At 40.5% G+C, this 10920-nt stretch overlaps 1 long non-coding RNA gene across 1 annotated transcript; it reads right to left on the bottom strand.

The window, feature by feature from the left end:
* Window positions 1-405: 405 nt before the first annotated feature.
* Window positions 406-6761, bottom strand: LOC103565416 (uncharacterized). Its single transcript, XR_548284.2, has 3 exons — window positions 6485-6761; window positions 6336-6392; window positions 406-808 (listed from the first exon to the last, which is right to left on the bottom strand). It is a non-coding gene; the product is annotated as an uncharacterized lncRNA (long non-coding RNA).
* Between the last annotated feature and the right edge of the window lie 4159 nt (window positions 6762-10920).

The following is a 10920-nucleotide window of genomic DNA, read 5'->3' as shown; positions in this document are numbered from 1 at the left end:
ATCAGCAAGTTCTCCCAGACGATATAAGAACAGTACCCAGCACCTAGCAACAGTGCCTGAGTCAAACGTTTGTTGAAGAATTAATAAGTGATGCTGTTTACACAAAAGATAGTTTGCACATAAGTGAAAAACTGGATGAAGAATGTAAATATTTGCCTATTTGTTGTTAATTATTAGAAAATGCTAGAACTAGAAGGATTCTTAGAGATGACCTAAGTCCCTTTCTACACCTAAATTCATAAATGAAAATACGGATGTCCAAAGAGATTAATGACTTCTTCAGGCACAATACTTATATTCTCAAAAAATGAAAGCAATTTTATTGTTCTGTGTATGTTTAGTTTTGGTTTACTACTTCATCAGTGTTTCAGTTACTACTGCTGCATAAGAAATTACCCCCAAAACTTAGTGGTATAAAACAACAACCATTTTATTTTGCTTGTTGATTTTATGAGTCAGGAAACTGGGAGAGCTCTGGTGGGCAGTTTTATCTTGGAATCTCTCACGCGGACGCAATTAGATGCTGGCTGGGACTGCAGTCGTCTGAAGGCACGATTGGGCCAGACGCCCAAGTTGGCTCACTCGCATGGCTGGCAGTCGATGCTGGGCACTTGGCTGGGAGCTCAGCTTGGGCTGTCTCCTGAATTGTTTACACGTGTTCTCTCCAGCAGGTGGTCTCAGGATTGTCAGACTTCTTACATGGTGGCTGACTTCCCACAGAGCCAGTGTCCCAGGAGAACCAGGAGGGAGCTGCAGCACCTTTTATGAGCCAGCCTCAGAAGTCACATACCATTACTTCCTCTGAACTCTGTGGGGCAGAACAATCAAAAGTTCATCCAGGTTCAAAAGGCAGGGACATAGAGCCCACTGCTTAATGGAAAAAAGGTCAAAGAATTTGGGGGCTGTGTCTTTAAAATCACCACAGCCAGGTTGATATTTTTGGCATAGTCAGCGTACTCTTTATGAGACTTTTAATTTGGTTTTGGGTGTAACTATCTCTAGGTTACATTTTTAAACTTTTTATTATATAGAATTTCAAACGTATATAAAAGCAAACAGAATAATATAGTTAACTCCTGTATGTCCATTACCCAGCTTCAAAAATTATCACCTCTTGGCCAACCTTATTTCATCTATACCTCCACCTGCCTGCCCCCATCTCCAGCTCCCATATTATTCCAAAGTAAATCTAAGACATCATATTGATTTATCTGTAATTATTTTTGTATGTCTCTCAAAAAGATAAGAATTTTTTAAAACAATCTGAGCAACCCAAATGATTAACAATAATTGCTTAATATCATCAAATATTTAGTTGGCATTTAAATTTCCAATGTCTCATCAATGTCATAATTTTCTTTAATATGTTTGAATCAGGATCAAAATAAGGACCACATTTTGCAGTTTGTCAACATGTCTTTTAAATCTCTTTAAATTCCCCCACCATCTCATTTTTCCATTCCTTGCAATTTATTAGTTGAATAAACTGGGGTATTTGTCCTATAAAATTTCCCATAATCTGGATTTTGCTGACTGCAGCCTTGTAGTGCAATGTTACTTTTTTTTAAAAAGCCAAAAGTCAGTAGAAGGAGGGAAATAATAAAAATTAGAGCAGAAATAAATGATACTGAAACAAAAAAGACAGTAGAAAGGATCAATGAAACAAAGAGTTGGTTCTTCAAAAATTAACAAAATCGACAAACCCTTAGCCAGACTCATTAAAAAAAAAAGAGTGAAGTCTCAAATAAATAAAATTAGAAACGAGAGAGGAGAAATCACACCAGATACCGAAGAAATACAAAGGATCATAAGAGAATACTATGAAAAACTATATGCCAACAAATTGAACAACCTAGAAGAAATGGATAAATTCCTAGACTCATACAACCTACCCAAACTGAATCAGGAAGAATTAGAGAATCTGAATAGGCCAATCACAAGTAAAGAAATAGAAACAGTAACCAAAAACCTCCCAAAAAATAAGAGTCCAGGACCAGACAGCTTCTCTGGAGAATTCTACCAAACATTCAAAGAAGATTTAATACCTATCCTTCTCAAACTATTCCAGAAAATAGAGGAAGATGGAGCACTCCCTAATACATTCTATGAAGCCAACATCACCCTGATCCCCAAACCTGACAAGGACAACACAAAGAAGGAAAACTACAGGCCAATATCACTGATGAACATAGATGCAAAAATCCTCAACAAAATTTTGGCAAACCGAATACAGCAATACATCAAAAAGATTATACACCATGATCAAGTGGGATTTATACCAGGGACACAGGGATGGTTCAACATCTGCAAGTCAATCAACGTGATTCACTACATTAACAAAATGAGAAACAAAAACCACATGATCATCTTAATAGATGCAGAGGAAGCATTCGACAAGATCCAACATCCATTTATGATAAAAAACCCTCAATAAAATAGATATAGAAGGAAAGTACCTCAACATAATAAAGGCCATATATGACAAACCCACAGCCAACATCATATTCAACGGACAAAAACTGAAACCCATCCCTCTCAGAACAGGAACAAGACAAGGGTGCCCACTTTCATCACTCTTATTCAACATAGTACTAGAGGTTTTGGCAGAGCAATTTGGCAGGAAAAAGAAATAAAAGGAATCCAAATAGGCAACGAAGAAGTAAAACTCTCGCTGTTTGCAGACGACATGATCTTATATATAGAAAACCCCAAAGAATCTATAGAAAAACTATTAGAAACAATCAACAGTTACAGCAAAGTTGCAGGGTATAAAATCAACATACATAAATCAGCAGCATTTCTATATGCTAACAATGAACTAACAGAAAAAGATCTCAAGAACTCAATCCCATTCACGATCGCAACAAAAAGAATAAAATACCTTGGGATAAATTTAACGAAGGAAGTGAAAGATCTATACAACAAAAACTACCAGACCTTCTTGAAAGAAATCAACAACAACATAAAGAGATGGAAAGACATTCCATGCACATGAATTGGAAGAGTAAACATAGTTAAAATGTCCCTACTACCTAAAGCAATCTACAGATTCAACGCTATCCCAATCAGAATTCCAATGTCATTCTTTACAGAAATTGAACAAAGAATCCTAAAATTCATATGGGGCAACAAAAGACCACAAATTGCTAAAGCAATCCTGAGAAAGAAGAACAAAGCTGGAGGCATCACAATCTCTGACTTCAAAACATATTACAAAGCCACAGTAATCAAAACAGCATGGTACTGGTACAAAAACAGGTCCACAGATCAATGGAACAGAATTGAAAGCCCAGAAATAAAACCACACATCTATGGACAGCTAATCTTTGACAAAGGAGCTGAGGGCCTACAATGGAGGAAAGAAAGTCTCTTCAACAAATGGTGCTGGGAAAACTGGACAGCCACATGTAAAAGAATGAAAATTGACCATTCTTTTTCACCATCCACTAAAATAAACTCAAAATGGATCAAAGACATAAAGATTAGGCCTGAAACAATTAGTCTTCTAGAAGAGAATATCGGCAGTACACTCTTTGACATCAGCTTCAAAAGAATCTTTTCGGACACCATAACCCCTCACATGAGTGAAACAATAGAAAGAATAAACAAATGGGACTTCATCAGACTAAAGAGCTTCTTCAAGGCAAGGGAAAATAGGATTGAAACAAAAAAACAGCCCACTAATTGGGAAAAAATATTCACAAGTTATTTATCCGACAAAGGGTTAATCTCCATAGTATACAAAGAACTCACACAACTCAACAATAAAAAATCAAACAACCCAATTACAAAATGGGCAGGGGACATGAACAGACACTTCTCCAAAGAAGATATACGGATGGCAAATAGACACATAAAAAGATGCTCATCATCACTAATCATTAGGGAAATGCAAATGAAAACTACACTAAGATATCACCTTACACCTGTTAGAATGGCAAAAATATCCAAAACCAAGAGTGACAAATGTCGGAGAGGCTGTGGTGAAAAGGGAACTCTCATACACTGTTGGTGGGAATGCAAACTAGTGCAGCCACTATGGAAAACAGTATGGAGATTCCTCAAAAAGTTAAGAATAGAAATACCTTATGACCCAGCCATCCCACTACTGGGTATCTATCCTAAGAACCTGAAATCAGCAATTCCAAAAGTTCCATGCACCCCTATGTTCATCGCAGCATTATTCACAATAGCCAAGTCATGGAACCAACCTAAGTGCCCAGCAACTGATGATTGGATAAAGAAGATGTGGTATATATATACAATGGAATACTACTCAGCCATAAAAAAAGGACAAAGTTGTCCCATTCACAACAACATGGATAGACCTTGAGGGTATTATGTTGAGTGAAATAAGCCAGACAGAGAAAGACGAACTCTGTATGACTCCACTCATAGGTGGTAGTTAACATACGGACAAAGAGAACTGATCAGTGGTTGCCAGGGGAAAGGGGGGTGGGGGGAGGGCACTGGGGGTGAAGTGGTGTACCTACAACGAGACTAATAATGATGTACAACTGTAATTTCACAAGGATGTTAAATGTCATAACCTTAATAGAAAAAAAAAGTCTGTATTTCCTATATATTGGTAGTTGAATATTGATGCTTAATCAGATTCAAGTTTGATTTTTTTGGCCACACTACTTCATAGGTGGTATTGAGTTCTTTCATCAGGAGGCACATAATATGTGGTTGTCTCTCTTTTTGTGACATTAGCTGTCATTGATGCTCAATGCTGAGATTCATTAATTCATTAAGAACTACAAAATGGTTGGGCCAGCCCTGGTGGCCTAGTGGTTAAGTTTAGTGTGCTCCACTTCAGCGACCCAAGTTTGGTTCCTCGGCACGGACCTAAACCACTCGTCTGTTAATGGCCATGTTGTAGTGGTGTCTTACATACAAAAAGGGGAAGATTGGCACAGATGTTAGCTCCAGGCAAATCTTCCTCAAAAAGAAGAATTGCAAAATGGTGATATTTTATTTCAAAGATTCTTTTTTCAATTCTTTTCTGAAAGAGTTCTATAAAGAGGAATTGTTCCTTATCCACCATTTGATTACCCAAAGATACAGTTGGAATAGGAAAAGCAGAATGGCAGAATAAATGCTTGGTTCATTCCCTTTATTTTCCACTTTTCAAAATAGTGAGTAAATTACTTTTTAATATTCAAATAGGGATTTATTATGCAAAAAGAAAAAAACCTTCAGAAGATATAGTGTAGAAGCATCAGTGGGTTTCTGGGTTTTTAAAAATATTTTAATGATACGCACACAAAAAAGACTAGGAATTCCCAGATTGGCAGCTGTATACAGCCCCAGAGAACATTCTGCCCAGACAGGAGCACAAAGGAAAATTCTGGGAGAGTTCCGGGAAAACTACAGAAGTGGCATTTACACATATTTGTTAGACATCGTTGCTATGTCGATGACAGTGGTATTGAAATGTTTAGGGGAAAAATTGGATGAGTTCATGGACAAATAGGCAAATGAAAAAACATGGCAATTTTAAACATAGAAAAATGAAGATTGAACAAGAGAGGAAGTGTGGTTGAGAACACTACTTGGCTTGTCTGTCAACCATAGTTGCTTGGCCATAATAATGTAAACACTGACTTTTGATATAACAAAAAGTGTTGATACGCTTTTGCAGGGAGCATGGGAGAAAGGGAAATGGGAAAGGTGGTATGGAAGCACGAAACCCTCATCTACCATGGTGGGAAGTCAGTAGATTAAATCTAAAATCAGTCAAGAAGTTGAATAAAAGCATATTATTTAGAAAATGGTCATACATGTTAGAAGAAACAGCTAAAAGAGTTCAAGTGCTGGGATCAGCCTGGTGGAGTGGTGGTTAAGTTCACTTGCTCCACTTTGGCAGCCCGGGGTACGCAGGTTCGGATGCTCGGCATGGACCTAGCACCACTCATCAAGCCACGCTGGTGGTGTCCCACATAAAGTAGAGGAAGATTGGCACAGATGTTAGCTCAGCAACAATCTTCCTCAAGCAACAAGAGGAGAATTGGCAACAAATGTTAGCTCAGGGCCAATCTTCCTCACAAAAAAAAAAAAGAGAGAGAGAGAGTTGAAGTGATTGCCTCTGGGGAGTAGGACTAGGAGATACATAGGGATCAGGCAGAGATTTTTTTATTAGAAATCTTTAGACAATGTTACTTTTCATACTGTTATATGCATGTATTACATGTATAAAAATAGAAATTAACCTAAGAATAAAGAGATAGATTGTCCACGCAACATGAAAAATACAGAAAAAAGAGAACTGCAAAGTAAAGATTAAAGTCAGAAAAAAATAGTGCACAGAAATGTTTCCCCTTACATTTTACCTGTATCTTTAACAATGATCTCTTTCACCATTTGAACTTGCAGTGGCTTTCTACTGCCTAAAAAAACCCCAAAAAACAAAAAAAAACAAGATCAATATATTATTTCTACTTCCACTACATTCTAATCATAATCACTAGTTTCCACTTACGTTTTTCACAGATTATTCAGTGTCATTTTATCTTATCATCTCATGCCTCACTCTAAGCCTGATTTCAAGCTAAATCCTCTTCTGGAAATGGCCTGTCCGTTGCCATGATCTCACTGGACTGCCCCAATCCATTACGGAACAGTGGTTAAGGGCTTGATGCTCTGGAATCCAACAGAACCAGTTCCATCTCTGGGGCCACCTGGGGGTTAGATGACCTTGGGGAAGTTGCTCTCTTTGCCTCAATTTCTTCATCTGTTCATGAGGATGGTAACAATACCTATCTCACAGGTGCAAAGGTTAAAAGAGAGAATATTTGTAAACAGGATAGGTCTTCCAAATAAGGAGGAGTTATTATTGTTAAAGATTAGGCAGGCACGTCAGAGGCATCTCTGCTAACTCTTATGTAAGGAGACTAAATGCAGTGGTCTTCCTGAGCAGGTGAACTGGAGAAGTTCATTTATAGAATGCGTGTGAGAGACCAGCACATGGTAGACGCTAGAGGTTTAAATGAGACAAGTCCACTACCTTCAAGAGGCCTAAGAGTAGAGGAGGAAGCAGACATATGTAGGTGATAGAATAAAGGTAGAACAGGGGACCTGTCCACCATGACAGAATCAGTGGGGCCACCACAATTTGCCGTGTGGGAACAGTTGTTTTGTGCAAGGGCATTTAGAAGGAGGTTGTGGATTCTTGCCCCAGTGCCACAAAGAGGAACTTTTTTGAAAAGTAGATTCCCTTCCCAACAATGGGATACAGACGTGGCATCTGCTAGCCCAGTGGCAGGGATGGTGGTCTCAGTGGTGACTCTTGCAATGGGTGAAGTCTGCTAAGCTCACTATAGATTGTATCAAGTATCGCCTTAGCCTCCTTCCAAACTACGGTGGACACACGGATGGTGACAGCCCTGGGCTGGCTAGGAGAGACAAGACCAGGAAAACAGCCAAGCAGGAGGGTCTGATGGATTCTAAAGAAACAAAGTAGCTGTGTAATGAAGAACCAACCTTACCCAACAGAGGTCTGGCCTTTGTCCTCAACTGTGGAGAGGTGATCTCTAGGTCCCTGGAATGTCCTGCCCAACAAGAGTGTTTTTGTGAGCTTGGGGCTTAGGTCATTGGACAGTCTAATAATGTGATTTATGACAGAGGCTTTGGGACACACCATGTGAGTTCCAACCTCCAGAAGGGGCCGGAGACCAAAGGTCAGCCATGTGGGCCATATGTGATCAAGCTCCAGTAAAAACTCTGGACACCAAAGGCTTGGGTAAGCTTCCCTTCTTGGCAATACTATGAGCATATCATGAACATATCATGATGAGGACTCCATGACTCCATGCAGAAAGGACAACCAGAAGCTCCGTGCTTGGACCCCTCCTGGACTCTGCCCTTGCATCTCTTCCCTTGACTGATTTTAATTTGTTTTTAAAGTTTTATTGAGGTATGAAATTGACATATAACATTATATTAGTTTCAGGTGTGCAACATAATGATTCAATATTAGTATACATTGCAAAATGATAACCACAATAAGTCTAGTTACCATTCATCACCACACACACACAAATTTTTTTTCTTATGATGAGAACTTTTAGATTTACTCTTTTGGCAACTTTCAAATATGCACTACAATATTATTGGCCATGGTCACCATGCTGTAGATTAAATCTCCGCGACTTATTTATTTTATATCTGGAAGTTTGTACCTCTTGCCCCCTTTACCCATTTCACCCACCCTTCTCCTCTCTGGCAACTACCACTGTATTATCTATATCTATGAGTTTTGTTTGTTCATTTGTTTTGTTTTTTAGATTCCATATATAAGTGAAATCATATATTTGCCTTTCTCTGACATATTCCCCTTGACATAAGACCCTTAAGGTCCATCCATGTTGTCACAATGGCAAGATTTCATTTTTTTTATGGCTGAGTAATATTCCATTGTGTATATATACCACAATCTTCTTTATCCAACTTAATTTGTATTATTTTGCTATAACAAAACTGTAATCATAAGTATAGCAATTCTTGAGTTCTGTGAGCTGCTTTAGCAAATTACAGAAGTTGAGGGAAGTCATAGTAGCCTCTGAATTTGTAGCCAGCTAGTCTGAAGGGAGGGTGGTCCTGGGAACCCACAAACTTGCGTCTGGTGTCTGAAGTGAGGGCTGTCTTGTGAGGACTGTTCACTCAAACTGTAGTTAGCTAAACTCACTGCAGTAGCTAAATGCTGAGAAGTTGCCAGGACAGGAAGGACCACATGGAAACTGAAAGTCCTTATAGGTGAGTATCAGACCCTGCCCTCAAGGCTGTGCTGTGGTCCTCTCCGGGCACATCTAACCACTGGGCACCCACTTGAGGTTCAGCACCTCTTTCCCTCAGCACCAAGTCTCAGAGACCACTCTTGCCCTTCGATTGCAGAGGTTTAAGGGGCACTGACCCAACACTCTGGGACTCAACACCGTCACACTGGCTGGGAATGGGAGAAGCATGGCATAGGAGTTAAAGGTAAAGCCTTCAGCAACAGACAGACCTGGTGGAGCAGTCAAGGTCTCACCAGAAAGAAGATAAAGAAGGACTCATTATAAAGGGGTTTCCTACAAAAGAGTGGGTGCCAGGCAACCACAAGGGATTGGGTAGTATCCTGGAACAGCAGCCTTAATCTCAAAGACACAAGGGGAGGAAATGGAAGGAGAGGATTCTGTAGAGGCAGCCACTCTGTGGCACAGCCAGATGAAAGCGACCTCTCCTTTCTTCTCCCTTATTTGTGGGGCTGTCCAGTAACAGACCCAGCTGGAGCTAGAGAGCAAGGGAGACTGTCGATGCAGCCCATGCAGGTCAGTATCTGGGGTAGAGAAGAGCAGAAAGCAGATCTGGGGGGATAGATGGAAAATATTCAGCACATGGGTTCAAATCCTTGCTCTGTACCTACCTGCTGAGTGATCTTCAACAAGTCACATAAACTCTGTTCCTTCTTTTTATTTTTTTAAATTTTTTTAAAGATTTTATTTTTCCTTCTTCTCCCTAAAGCCCCCCAGTACATAGTTGTATATATTTTAGTTGTGGGTCCTTCTAGTTGTGGTATGTGGGACACCACGTCAGCATGGCCTGATGAGCTGTGCTAGGTCCACGCCCAGAATCTGAACCGGTGAAACCCTGGGCCGCCAAAGCAGAGTGCATGAATTTAACCAGTTGGCCATGGGGCCAGCCCTTGTCCCTTCTTTGATAAAACAGAAGGCTTTAGTGAGTAAGGACCAAAGGAGGTAATGCACATGAAGTACTTGGTGTAGCACCTGGTTCACAGTAAGGGCTCAGTATCCGGCAGATAATAGTACTAAGTAGGATTGCTGCTCTGCCTCTGCCTTTATGCCCAGCTCTAATAACTAGGCTTTGGACTTGCTTCTGAGCACCAGTTGCCTCCAGTACCCCATTCTGATCATTGAATCCAGGTTATTTTCATCGTGCCAGAGGCTTTGTCCAATTTGCCTAATCCTGAGGCCTCCATGGAATGACACCTTACTGCATGCTTGTAGGTAACCATGGAAACCTGCTGCCTTTATCAGATGACTAAAGGCAAGTTGGTAACAGCCTGATGATGATGATGGAGAGAGAGGCTGAGAACAAAGACTTTTAGGAGCCAGCTTAAACAAAATCCATGCTCCAGACTTGGGGTTGAATATTTTGATCCCTCAAGAGAGTTAGCACCCAGTATTGTGTTGGGGACCCCCTTCCTTAAGCCACAGTGCACATTGCACATTACACAGTACACAGTGAGACAGAGTGTCTTCACAGTGCCAGCAGGGTAGGAGGTCCCCACACCACTCTGCCTACTGACTTCCAGTGAGCTCTGCATACCCTGCAAGCTCTGCAGGAGCCATTCTGATTGAAAAGCTCGCCACAGCTCCACCTCCTCTGAGGCCTTTGTTCAGGAAACCAGAAGCAAGAAACAGAGTGGAGCGGGTCTACAGCTTTAGAGAAAGGGAGTCTAACAGTTTTCTAGGGTTGCTGTAACAAAGTACCGCACAATGAGTGGCTCCAATAACAGAAACGTATTGTCTCGCAGTTCTGGAAGCTGGAAGTCTGAGACCAAGGTGTTGGCGGCATCGGTTCTTTCTGAGAGCTGTGAGGACGATTCTGTTCCATGCCTTTCCCCTAGCTTCTGGTGGTTTGCCGGCTATCTTTGGCATTCCTTGGCTTGTAGAAGCATCACCCTGATCTCTGCCTTCATCTGCGCGTGACATTCTCCCTGTGTGTGTATCTGTGTCAAATTACCCATTTTATGAGGACACCAGTCCTGCTGGATTCAGGCCCACCTTAATAATCTCATCTTAACTCATTACATCTGCAAGGACCCATCTCCAAATAATATCACATTCGGTGGTACTGGGGCTTAGGATTTCAAGATATAATACTGAGGAGACACAATTCAATGCATAACAGAGAGAA

Source organism: Equus przewalskii, chromosome 10 (genome assembly GCF_037783145.1).
Source record: "Equus przewalskii isolate Varuska chromosome 10, EquPr2, whole genome shotgun sequence".
Taxonomy (NCBI): domain Eukaryota; kingdom Metazoa; phylum Chordata; class Mammalia; order Perissodactyla; family Equidae; genus Equus; species Equus przewalskii.
This window is presented reverse-complemented; position numbering and strand designations above follow the sequence as displayed.